The following is a 13,482-nucleotide window of genomic DNA, read 5'->3' as shown; positions in this document are numbered from 1 at the left end:
GCATTAGGCCCTCCGCTGTTTTCCCTCTGTAAGCCTCACTCCACTTTGCAGTGAGTTCTAGCATAACTTCTAGTCCAGTAAGATCAAATGGTTAAGGACTCCAGAAAAGAAATTTAGTGAACACAAAGAGTTTGGCATACTTTTGTCCCTTTCCCAGGTGACCCATGCTTCTAGGCCAGCCTCCCAATTCCCTGCTTGCTTCATGCTCCTGGCCTTTGCTTACTCAAACCAATCTGTCCTCCTGACCCTGTCATCTCTGTTCAGAGTAAATACCTCCCTCCCTCCCTCTGCTTTTGCCCTAAGTTCTTTCTTCAACTCACCTAACATCTAACTTGGCCCTGCAGCTCTGTTTCCCCAAAACCCTCTCTGCCTGTTTCCTCCCAAGCTATCTGTGACCAGTGCCAGAAACCAGAAAATCTTCCTGAAAGCTACATTCTTTGCTGCTCTTCCCTCTCCTTTATCCTTCTACTTGGAATCTCTCTCCTTCTACCCTTCTCTGTCTGCTGAAATTGTGTTCATCTTTCCAGGTACATCCCTCACTTTTTCATCTTTAAGAGGTCCTCTCAGAAATCCCATAGGATATTTTCATGATATATACCATATTCCATGGTGTAATGTAGATTTTTAATTTTTAATTTTCTGAGGGTTTTTAATTTTCTGAGGGCAAGAGCTATAACCTAGTCATCTTCCTCTCCTAAGTGGGGAGTATCACCATGCCTTGACCAAGTAGCTATGATATGGGTACTAGCTCCATAAATGGATGAGCAGTGAGGAAAAAAGGAGATGATTATGGATGAATGAAGAATGTTAATAAGAGAAGTTTATTCCACAGTGAAGCAGTGTTGGTAGCTCCAAAATCTCTCTTTAGGAAGGATTTGGGAAAGCATCCTAATAAAAAGGGCCTGGAAGCACTTTATAAAAGGGAGAGAGAAGATCACATGTCAAACTAGAAGGATGGAGGTGAGAGGAGATAGGGCTCCAGAGAGGAGCAAGCCCCTTCTGTCCCCTTGAACCTCCTGCCAGTGCATGGGTTGCCTCTCATTAAATGTAATAGTACTTGTTGCTTTGGTGTAGTGAAATACATGTCTTGATGAAATTGCATTGCACCATTTTTGAAAGAGAGAATACTCAAACGTGTCACTTCTGTTTCTTGAAAGCAATTGTGATCCTGAACTATGCACACTTCTGGTTGGGATTATTTCTGGTTTTTACTGCCTGTTTGATTGAAGATGTGGCATGGAAAGCATAAGTTGAAGAGATGAGTGCAGGGCTCATCTATCCCTGGAATTGTCTTTCCCACAATCCCTGACCCAGAATATGAGCACTACTGGAATTCTGAAGAAATGGGTCTCTTGCTACCTCCTAGTAAAAGATTATTTTTGAAAAAGAAATGGTAAATCTAAACTTGTGCTTTATCTTGGTATGAAAATATAGACAGCCATAGAAAAATTTAAAAATTAACTGGGCATGGTGGTGTATACCTGTAGTATCAGGTATATCAGTATCACTACCTGTGATCATGTCACTGCACTCCAGTCTGGGCAAGAGAGCAAGACTCCGTATCTTAAAAAAAGAAAAAGAAAAGAAAGGATATGTCATGATAGGAAAATATATAGACAAAAAGGAGCTTTGAGAAAACCTGTGAAGTCAGTAGGGATGCTGCCTTATAAGGCAGAGTTTCTAAACTCCATCAAGTTGATAAAGTATGACTCAAAATTTATCTCTGTTTATACCTTCAACTGAGTGCTTGCTATATGATCACAAAGATCACAAATATGGCCCGGCTTCATATCCCATGCTTAAGAGAAAAACTGTGTATAGGTAAGGCATTTCAAATTAGAAGAGTGAAGTATTCTTCATTTTTCCAAACATCCTCAAATAGATATATCTACAATAAATTCTTCTAGAGAGGTAGCTCACAGGTCTATGAGAAAATCAATCACAAAGATGGCACTGTTATGTAGGTAAAATAGAAAAGACTATTCAATTTTTTTCTTTTATGTTCTAAAATGTATTACTTCCAAAATGTCTTGTGTACAATATAAATGTAGGGGCTAATTTCCAAGATCATGTAAATTTTAGTTTTATCCATGAGCATAAAGAGGGGCTGCTTAAAAAACATAATACTGATTGTTGTTTTGGGTGGTCCCAATTTCTCCTGCAAATATGTGGCAACTTCCTTGAAAATTGAGACTCTGGGCTGGGTGTGGTGGCTCACACCTGTAATCCTAGCACTTTGAGAGGCTAAGGTGGGTGGATCACCTGAGGTCAGGAGCTCAAGACCAGCCTGGCCAACATGGTGAAACCCCATCTCTACTAAAATACAAAAATTAGCCAGGCATGATGATGGGTACCTGTAATCCCAGCTACTCTGGAGGCTGAGATGGGAGAATTGCTTGAACCCAGGAGATGGCCATTGCAGTGAGCTGAGATTGAGCCACTGCATTCCAGCCTGGGCAGCTGAGCCAGATGCCGTCTTAAAAAAAAGAAAAAAAAAAAAAGAAAATTGAGACTCTGGGCAAACACAATTATTTTGGGTTCCTGAGGTTAACAATTGAGACTTTAATTCAAACCTTACAGGAAAAGACATCAGATTTCATTTTTATCTCACCATTTCTCCCACACGCGTTGAGAATTTTTCTTGCCTGACAGTCAAGGATGTCTTTGGGAAGGTCTTCATTTTGGCATTATCTTGACAACCAATGATATCTAATGCAAAGAGAGAGGGGAGAAAGAATATTACAGTCATATTTTCTTGTTTTTTTCCCCATTCATTTTTTTCACTGTTCATGAAAAGTAAATCATTTTAATTTCTTAAATGCTTTGATTTACCACTACTTCCATTTTCTTTTGTAAAACCATGTTGTGAAAATAACAGAGTCATAATCCTTTGGAAATAAAGGGATTATAGCCAGAAAAGCTGTTTTCTTAATCTAATGGATATACTGTATGAAAATATTAGTTCCGTTATTTGCTCTTTCAGCTAATATGCCCTATCGTGACACAACATAATCCCTTGCTAAATTTGTTCAGTTTTGCAAAGATAAGTTAGTTTTAGATAAATAAAGCATAGTCTTGCCCATAGGAACAAGCTGCTGCCCACTGCCTGGCATCACAGCCCCAGAACTCAGCTATTTCCAGGAGCCCACAGCATCTCATTTCTGGGCTGAGTCAGAAAGACCACTGCTGAAGTCTAGAGGCACTTTTCTGAAAGGCATTTTTGTCTTGTTTTGTTGAGGGGAGCATGAAAGATAGTATATATTTGCGGCCACCTGGAGTATTTGCCCAAATTTGTAATCTCTATTTGATATCTAAGCTATACTCAATCTGTAATATCTATTTAATATGCTCAATTTGTAATACCTATTTAATATTTAAGCTATACTCACCCCTCTCCTCAAAAACAAGAATTTGGTGAGTTTATTTGGGCATTTTCTCTTTGATCATGAGGCCCATATTATGTCTCATATTATACTCCAAACCAAAAATATTTGTTGAGGCAAGTAAATTCATAGGCTTCTTCCAAGGAGAAGAGGGATGTTGTGAATTGTTTTCCTCTGAGAAGGCTACAGTGCTTCATGTGATTTATCTTTCTGAATTTGCAGCTTTAGAAAACATGTTTTTTCTTCCCATACATTGAACAAAAATATTAATCCTGATTGTCTTCAACCACCCATCATTGGATATATGTTGCCAAATATTTCCTGAGGCACAATATGCTATGATGTACCTTGAAGTTCCCAGAATAGGTTTACAGTAGTGAGAGGGAACTGAGGAGCAGCTGAAGGTCTTATTTTGTGATAGCAACACATGTTGATGTTAGGGAGCTTCCAAGGTGATGCTGCTGTTCTTTCATCTTGAGTTTGGTCAAATTTTTCTTTTCTTTTCTTTCTTTTCTTTTTTTTTTGAAATGAAGTTTACCTCTGTCCCTTGGGCTGGAGTACAATGGCCTGATCTCAGCTCACTGCAACCTCCGCCTCCTGGGTTCACGCAATTCTCCTGCCTCAGTCTCCTGAGTAACTGGGATTACAGGCATACACCACCACACTTGGCTGATCTTTTGTACTTTTAGTAGAGATGGGGTTTCACTATGTTGGCCAGACTAGTCTCAAACTCCTGACCTTGTGATCTGCCCTCCTGGGTCTCCCAAACTGCTGGGATTACAGGACTGAGCAATTGTGACCAGCCACCTTTGATCAATCTTAAGGATGTTTTGTTTTGTTTTAAATTTTCATGGTCATCGCTCTCTTTGGAAAGAGCTTTTAAATTCCAGGGCAAAGCAGGCCTGCCTTTTCAAATATATTTCTGTGAGTGCTTAAGAGACTGAGTTGCTCCATCTTTCTGCACCTTCTCCATTTTTTTTTCCCCCAGTTTTTCACTTGAATTTCAGGACCTGGCTGTTAAGAGAAAGTAAAGAGAACCAGAACGAGACAACTCAGTCACTTTTTTCTTGGAGTCTGTCAACTTTCTGGATACAGACTCATTATTTTTACAATATTTAAGTCAGATTTGGAACTCCATAAAATGCCTACACTATTGTCCTTTTAACCAAAATTTTCATGAGGAACCAAACCTATCTTTTATTAAAATAATTGATTGAGTATATGTGATACCTAGCTAATGAATATTTGTCTTAGAAGTATGAATTTTAAATTACCCAGAACTGTTTTAGAATCCCTTAGTTTATATTCACAGAAAATGTTTGCCTATGACAACATTCTTAAGTAAGCTGCTGTGTACCAGTTCTCATTTAGGAGAAATGTGTTAGTATTGCTTTATAAAACTAATATAAGCTCAAGGCCACTGAATACAGAGAAACTCATTTTCATTTATCTAACTGTATGTCTTGTACTTTGCCTTTGTTCAAACAATACAGTCCCCAATTCTAGAATGACTTTCTTTTCTTTTTTTGTTTGTTTTTGTTATTGTTTCTTTTGTTTTGTTTTTTGAGACACAGTCTCTCTCTTTCACCCAGGCTGGAGTACAGTGGTGCGATCTTGGCTCACTGCAACCTCTGCCTCCCAGGTTCCAGTGATTCTCCTGCCTCAGCCTCCCAAGTAACTGGGATTACAGGCGTGCACCACCACACCTGGTTATTTTTTGTATTTTTTAGTAGAGATAGGGTTTCACCATGTTGGTCAGGCTGGTCTTGAACTCCTGACCTTAGGTGATGCCCCCATCTCAGCTTCCCAAAGTGCTGGCATTATGGGCATGAGCCACCACACCTGGCCTTTATTTTCTTATTATAATCTCAGATAAGCAGTTAAATGGAAATAAGAGAAAATGAGCTATTTCTATATACAAATAGGCCTTGATTTTTTAAACTTTTTAACTAAACTAATTTATTTTGAAGCACATTATATTTACATTTTCATCCATGTTTAGAATTAAACACTTTGATTGGCTATCCTTGCATACAAAAAGAGTCCAGGAAAAAAATTTCCAAAACAAAAAGATGGAAAGTAAGATCCTAAATCAATCAATTTATTTGAAAAGTCTCTAAGAACCTGGAAATGCTCTTAGGCAGACTGAAGAGTCACAAGTCTCATACTCATGTGTCAGTAGCCACAACCCCACTTTGTCCCTTCTGTGGTCATCTGTCCCCTTGATGTTGAATTAGATGAAGCCTGGACCACTCGGGGGTAAGCCATTTTCAGATAATGGGGCTTACTTTGTCAAAGTTGTGATGCAGAACACACAAAATCCTGGCTCCTGGTGAGACTTAAGTGATGTGCCAGTGGCTAATGCTTAACAACTCACTCGATGATCTGTGAATATTAATTTTAGGCCACTCACTTGTAGATTTCAGACAGGGAATATTTTAGAACCTTTTTTTCCCTAATTCATGCCTTATGAGATAACATGTGCTTGAGAACACTGTTTTAAATTACCAGTACCCCTTCTACTCAAGTGCTACATGCAGAAAGAGAAGTCAAGTCATTCCCAGCATTGCACTGCAGTATTCTCCAATAGCAGCAAAGTTTCCAGGCTAGCTCACAGGGGCTAGCCTAGTGGAAATATTAACAAATTGCTGAATAACTCTCGTATATGGATGCAATTTCATCCGCTGAGACCATGTACAATGCCTGGGAGCATAGAGATGCTCAGACCATTGCCCTCTGAGGACTTGTTTTGAATGAGAGGAAACAAGCAGTTTCCACAGTGGATCAGATTCTCTTTGTTCTTGGCCTAAGATGTAGATTATAAGTGCCCAGGCTTCCTATTTCTCCTGGTACCTGTGCAAGCTGATGGCTCACAGCAGGTGGGGCACACATTCAGTGGCCTTGTCAGTCTAGCTTCAGAAGTTCATAAGATAAAAGGCAAAGTTTGAGTTCCCAAATAATTCATAATAAACAGCATATATTTTAACATCCTTTTTGACTGTCTTTTTTCCAACAAAAGACATTTTCTCATCTATTGTTTAAAATAAAATTCCACAGGCTCTGCTTTGACCTGCAGTATTTTATCTATCCTGAGTCTCAGGACACTGTCGATGGAATTAATGTATAATGTGTTAAGGCCTGTGTGACTTTCTCTTGTTTACTTTGGGGGAAAGGATGCCAGGCATATATACAATGTCTCGGTGCTAATACTTTATGATGGATTAACTCAAAGCATTGGGAGATGACTCATATTATTGTAGCATACTTTCCTTTATTGAAGGTGGAGGGTGGGTGGTGGTAGAATGTGATTCCAAAGAAATGGTCCACGTCTTCAGAATGTTCTCCTGTCACTTTTTTATTTTGAGACAAATGTGCTCAGTTTTTGTTCTCATTCTGTCTTTTAAGTTCTGATACCCAGCAGGATTTTCACATGTGTTTATGTTGAAATTAAACCAATGCAAAAATTTTTACCCTGATATGTTGCTAATTCCTGAGCCTATTCTATTTACAGTTTTTTCCTCCTGTATAACCCATATCTTATTAAATGTCTTTTGTTCTTCTAGATTTTTTTAATAGTAGCTCAATTTTAGTTCTATTCAGTCTCAATTTTAGAAAAACCCTGAGATTAGCCAAATATTTGAACATTGTAAGATATTAATCAGTTTAATCAGAAAAAAAAGATATAGGAACACTTCCTACAGTTCCAGAAGAGTGAGCTGTCCTAGCTGAGGGCTATTTCATAACAGGTAGTATTTCATCAAAGCCTACATATGTGGACACTAATGGTGAGTCATCACCAGAGGAAGATGAAAAATCTGCAGTCTGTATTTGTGTTGATGCCACATTTCAGGGCAAAGGTTTTGCATCCAGACCATGCACTCTACCATCCTAAATCCATGGCTGCTGTGCCAGTGGCTGTTTTCATACCAAAAGTGGAGGGAGAAAATGGGCTAACTCCTGGGCTCTCTGATTGCAGTCAGGCCAAGGATGAGGGAACAAGCATCTGTTCACTAGGGTGAGGATTTAAAGCATCTTCTGGGTTTTCAAATCCTACCAAGAAAAGCTTCAGAGGCAGACCTTGAGTCTCTGTGAACTCCATCCTGTCTTTGAATGACTGGGCTCCTCAGCAGGTCTACAGATGTCTAGTTCTTTGTGGGGTGGTGGTAACTCTTGACATTTATTGTCCAGATCTGATCTGCAGCACTTAGGATGCCTCCAGCCTATGGAGATGGAGCATACATCATGCATGTTCACTGTACATGCTACACCACTTCTCAAGCCTCAACCTCTATCAAAGGGCTTTTGGGAATGGCCCAAGATGGGAGTAACCTCTCTTTTCAGCTGCGTCAAATTCTTACACCACGCTCTTTTGTTTTTTTCCTCATAATACAAGGCCAAGCACATCTGCAAAAAAGACATTGCTGGAGGAGGTGCAAGAGCTGGAAACCAAGTTTCCTGTCCTGGGAAAAGCAGTGGTGTGGAAGAGCAGTGGAAAGAGGTAGGGAGCTTCATCCCAGTACCTACAGAAAACAAATTCTCCCGGTCCCTTTCTCTGTTTTTCTATTTATACATTTTTTTTTCGCATATTGGTTTTCTATAGAAGCACAACATGCTCAGTTTTAAGCATTTTTGGTTATACTCAAATTTAAGTTGTGCTCTTTCAGTGGCCACATGAAATCTGACTTTCTGGGTCACTGGGTCTGTCTCTAGGTAAGAATGGGGGTTTTATTGGGTTTAGAGGTGAGCAAAACTATCCATGTGCCAAAAAATTGATGTCATAGCATTATTATCTTAAGGTGGAAAAGTGTAGGTTTAGCAATATTGTTGGGGAAACCAGCCCCACACCATCCAGCCCCACACCACCCTGTGGGTACCCCCAGTTTGGCGGAGACCAAGGAGTTAGAAAGAGATAGAATAAGCATTTAAAAGGCGGGTCCAGGGGACCGTAGCATCAGAGGCTTGCTCACTGCCCAAAGCTCTCGGGCTCCACCCAATTTATTGCTTTACAGGATCTTTGTTCTTAGGGCAGATGGGAGGGGTTGGAAGGGATGAGGAAAAGGATTAATTAGTGAAGGAGAACTCAATAAGATGCATAGCAGAGGCGGTTTCTGTGAATTTCCTTGAGCAAAGGCATGTGTCTAAACTACTTAAGATCTTTGACTTATCAGGACTGAAATGGGTGGGAGTGGGTTTCAGGAGGAGCCAAGATGTTTGATTGTACTCCACTGTCTCAAGGGAGTGTTACCTCCCTGAGCAACCTGTGGAATGTCGCTGAGTGGTTATGCTCTCGGGGCATAAAGACATGAAGGCAATAAGGAGACTTTTCTCCTGAGAGGCCGCCCATGGCTCCCCATGGGTGTCTCACACAGGGAAGACTAACTCATCTGACACCCCAGAAACACTCTTTCCCACAAGTATTCCACAGAGGAGTTAAATCCAAGCCTTTGAATTTCAGACTCAATTATTGTATCCAAGGATGAGTATCACACATGAAGGTTTGCATGTGAAATAATTCATGTTATTATTCATTTAAATCTTGTTAATCCCACTTCAGCATATCTAGGTGAGGGAGTTGTTTTTAATTAACTAATATCTCTGCTGGGGTTGAGAAGGATCGTGTGAACTTTGGAACAATATTGCTTCTTGCATTCCTAATTGCTTATGAACATCAGCCTGCCTGCCCTTCCCTGCACGTAACAGCTAGGCCTGTGCATAATTTTTGTTTCATCACATATGTTAAGACTGTCTTAGCGTGTACTCTGTTAATATTTCTATACCACCAAGAAAAATTTTCCTGGCCTTGAGAAAAATTTTCAGAGTACTAAAAAGCCATTGCTGTATTAAGGATATGGAATGTCTAGAATATTTTGAATATCATTCTATAAATGCTTAGAAGGAAATCTGTAAGTAACTTCTAATGAAACACATATCTAGAAGTAAAATATTTATAGAGATTTCCACTTTGTGTAGGGTTTTATATTTTATTTCTACCACATTTTAACACAATAAAGATCAAGTTTTTTTTTGTTAAAGAGAATCCAAAAATTTTGAGAGGCTTTAGAAATATAATTTCAAATAAATATTTTAGGAAGGAGATTTATGACATATAGTTGAAGTTGTGGATTTTTGATTACATTAAGTACACTTATTAAGCATTCATTTTATAGCACCTACACTAGTCACTAAAAAATTATCAGTCTTAGCTGGGCGTGGTGGTGCAGGCCTGTAATCCCAGATACTAGGGAGGCTGAGACAGGAGAATCACTTGAACCTGAGAGTTGGAGGTTGCAGTGAGCCGAGATTATGCCATTGCACTCCAGCCTGGGAGGCAGAGTGAGACCCTATCTCCAAGAAAAAAAAAAAAAAAATTACCAGTCAACAACACAAAAAGCACTGTATTCAATAAAATTAAAATTGTCAATATGTGGGGATACCGGGCTGATTTTACTGCAAGTGTATATACAACTGCTACATGTGAGTGAGGCATGCACAGGATTGTTCTATATTTCACTTGGCTTAAGCACATGGCTCTGAACCTACTAGAGTTTTAAGGACCTACAACATTCTTTGGGACCTGAAAAAAATATTTATAGGCTCCAAAAATTGGGGAGCAGGAAACCTTTGCATAATAAAACTAAGAAACACTTAAAACACTGTAAAATGAATATCAGTTGTAATAACTGTTAAGCTTAGGAAGCACAATGAGTTTATCATATTTAGAAACAATTCACAGGCTTTCTTATATCTCAAGAGTTCTCAGGTATACACAATTGCTGAGCAAGCATAAGTAATTTCTTATTTTTTTTATTTTTTATTTATTTATTTATTTTTTTTTTGAGACGGAGTCTCGCTCTGTTGCCCAGGCTGGAGTGCAGTGGCGCAATCTCGGCTCACTGCAAGCTCCGCCTCCCGGGTTCACGCCATTCTCCTACCTCAGCCTCCCGAGTAGCTGGGACTACAGGCGCCCGCCACTGCGCCTGGCTAATTTTTTTCTATTTTTTAGTAGAGACGGGGTTTCACCATGGTCTCGATCTCCTGACCTTGTGATCCGCCCGCCTCGGCCTCCCAAAGTACTGGGATTACAGGCGTGAGCCACCGCGCCCGGCCAGCATAGGTAATTTCTAAGTAAAATGAGAATTTCAGAGTGCCCCAAGTTCTAAAACTCCTTGAAAATATTCTACAAGAAAACATTACATAAGGCTGAAATCAGGTGTTGGCCTGCTGGGCTCTTATCAGAAGACTCTGGAAAGAAACTTCTTCCATGCATGTTTATGCTGTTAGCAGAATCTATTGCCTTTCTTGCATTTATAGAACTGAGGTAACCATTCCTTACTGGCTGTCAACTGCAGGACAGGGTCACCTTTATATCCTAGAGGCTTTTATAAGGACTTTGTATTTGTCCCTACATCTTCAAGCCAGCAAAAATGAGTTGAATCCTTCTCATACTTAGAATTTCTCTGACTTCCCATTCTGCTGCATGTCTCTTATTTTCTGTTCTGCCACATCTTCCACTGGCTTTGTACCTTCCCCTTCTGCTTTTGAAGGCTCATGTGATTACATTGGGTCTGCCCAGATAATGCAGGATAAAATCCTTATTTTAAAGTCAGCTGACCACTAACCTTAATTCAATCTGCAAAGTCCCTTCACAGCAGAACTTACACACACTTACAGTGTTTTATTGAATTACCTCGGGATAGGGAACTGGGGGTTTCTTGAGAATTCTGCCTACCCCAAGAAGATATTCTGAGCTCCTCTCTTTTATATAGAGTGTTGTTTCTTTCTCATATTTTAAAATTCCTCCTCTTAGGTCCTTAATCATTGAAAATACTTATCTTATAATCTTTATTTGCATTGTTATTTTGTAAGACCCTTGGAGGGCAGTCTAAATGTTTGTGTCTGTTAATTTGTGATCATAGGGATTGGTTCCCTTCATGTTTCCTTATGTCTGATTGTAAATTTCTTTCAGCCTGGGTTGAGGTTTTGTGTTTACTCTACCATCTGACTCCTTATGTTAATTTAATGTTTGGGACTAATCAAACCAGGCACATAGTGTAAATTCAAACCCAAAATCTATTTGAATGCAAACCTGTTTACATTATTATAGCACACTCTGTACCTCCTCTCCAGAGTATAGAGCAAACTGGACAAGCTTTATTATTGTCTCCCAATGTCGTGGTTTTGGGTTTGTGATTTCTGTGCATGTGTGTTTTTTTGTTTGTTTGTTTTTGTTGTTAAACGTTCTACCCTTCTGCTGAATGTGTACCCCTTTGAAAGTCTCAGCCATATGAACAGGGTCTCATCAGTTTCAACCTTTCATTTATAAGAAGCCTGAAATCTTTGTGTTTGGAACATTCAAACCAAAGTTCATACATTATTGAGATAGGATAACTTCTCTAAGGCAGCTTCTTTGAGCTTTAAGTTTTAAGGTATCCATTTTATTTCTGACCTCTAAAGATTTTTCTTTTTACCAGAAACAGAAATTCTTTCAGTGATTTATTTTTCAAACCAAGTTTTATGACCTCTACAACTACAACTCCACTCATGTCAGGAATAACTTTCACGTTGCCAAGTCAGTAAATATTTTGTCTTGATCTTAGGCCACATTTCATCAAAAACGTTTTCATTGAGATATTCCTGTTAGAAACACTTTTTGCTTTAATATTCTAATATTTTTGCTTTTGTAACAGTGTGCTTAGCTTGGCTTTCCTATTTTTTCTTCTTTTACTTCACTTTAATCTTTTCAGGACTACGTGTGCAGGTCTGTTATATAGGTAAATTAATGTCATGGTAGTTTGTTATACAGATCATTTTATTCCCCTGGTATTAAGCCTATTACCCATTCATTATCTTTTTCTGATCTTCTCTCTCATCCTACCCCACCTTCCACCTTCTGATAGGTTCAAGTGTTTGTTGTTCCCCTCTATGGGTCTATGTATTAACGTTTAGCTCCCACGTATATGTTAGAACATGTGGTATTTGGCTTTCAGTTTCTGCATTGGTATCTTAAGTGTAACAGTCTCCAGTTCCATCCCTGTTTCTGCAAAGGACATAATTTCATTCTTTTTATAGCTGCATAGTATTTCATGGTCTTACTATTCTGACAATTTTTAGTTTTCCCATAGCTTTGTTGTATCCTAAATTGTATAAAAATTCCTTGGGCGTTTGCTTTTCTCACTCCACAATTTTTATCAGATTTTAATACTTAAAATATTTTTTCTCCAATATGACAATGGCTACTGAAGTGATCTCCCTGACTCTACTCCTCTGTTGTCTTTCAAGGCATTGCCCACCCTGCAGTCAAAGTGATTTTCTTTTTGAGGTAAAGTTTCACTCTTTTTTTTCCTTTTTCTTTCTTTTTTTTTTTTTTTTTTTGAGATGGAGTTTTGCTCTTGTTGCTCAGGCTGGAGTGCAATGGTGTGATCTCGGCTCACCACAACCTCTACCTCCTGGGTTCAAGTGATTCTCCTGCCTCAGCCTCCTGAGTGGCTGTGATTACAGGCATGTACCACCATGCTTGGCTAATTCTGTATTTTTAGTAGAGATGGGGTTTCACCATGTTGGCCAGTCTGGTCTTGAATTCCTGACCTCAGGTGATCCACCTGCCACAACCTCCCAAAGTGCTGGGATTATAGGCATGAGCCTCCGTATCTGACCCAAAATAATATTATTGATACAGGAGCTATGTAGAAAGAAATTATTTAAGCATATAATGAGGGATAAAGAGTCATTGACAGAGCTTCCCTTCTAATAAAAAGCAGCCCAGAAAATTATTTCTTTTTTCTAACAAAGAGCAGCCTGAAAAATTGAGCTGCAGACATAGATAAACATACTGGAAGCTTGCATGGGGCAATGCTGGCAACTATGCCAAGAGAAAAATGCTACCTGGGGGCCACACATAGTCAACATGGAGGTTCCATCTTCCCTTTTATTACCGTGTTTATAGGAACATAGAAATGGGCAACATGTCACAGCTTAGGCAGATAACCTGCCTGCATAATAAAAGATTAAAATGGGGCTACCAGAGATTCACCTTCTATGCAAATGGCACACCTGGTCTAACCAGTTTTTTATGTCCTATTCAAATCAGACACTGCCTCCT

At 39.2% G+C, this 13,482-nt stretch overlaps 1 pseudogene; it reads left to right on the top strand.

The window, feature by feature from the left end:
* Positions 1-1,427: 1,427 nt before the first annotated feature.
* Positions 1,428-13,482, top strand: part of LOC119627884 (transmembrane protein 161B pseudogene) — a 35,470-nt pseudogene continuing 23,415 nt past the window's right edge.

Source organism: Chlorocebus sabaeus, chromosome 9, assembly GCF_047675955.1.
Source record: "Chlorocebus sabaeus isolate Y175 chromosome 9, mChlSab1.0.hap1, whole genome shotgun sequence".
In the NCBI taxonomy this organism is placed as follows: Eukaryota; Metazoa; Chordata; class Mammalia; order Primates; family Cercopithecidae; genus Chlorocebus; species Chlorocebus sabaeus.
Note: the sequence above shows the minus strand (reverse complement) of the source record. Positions and strands in the feature narration are given on the sequence as shown.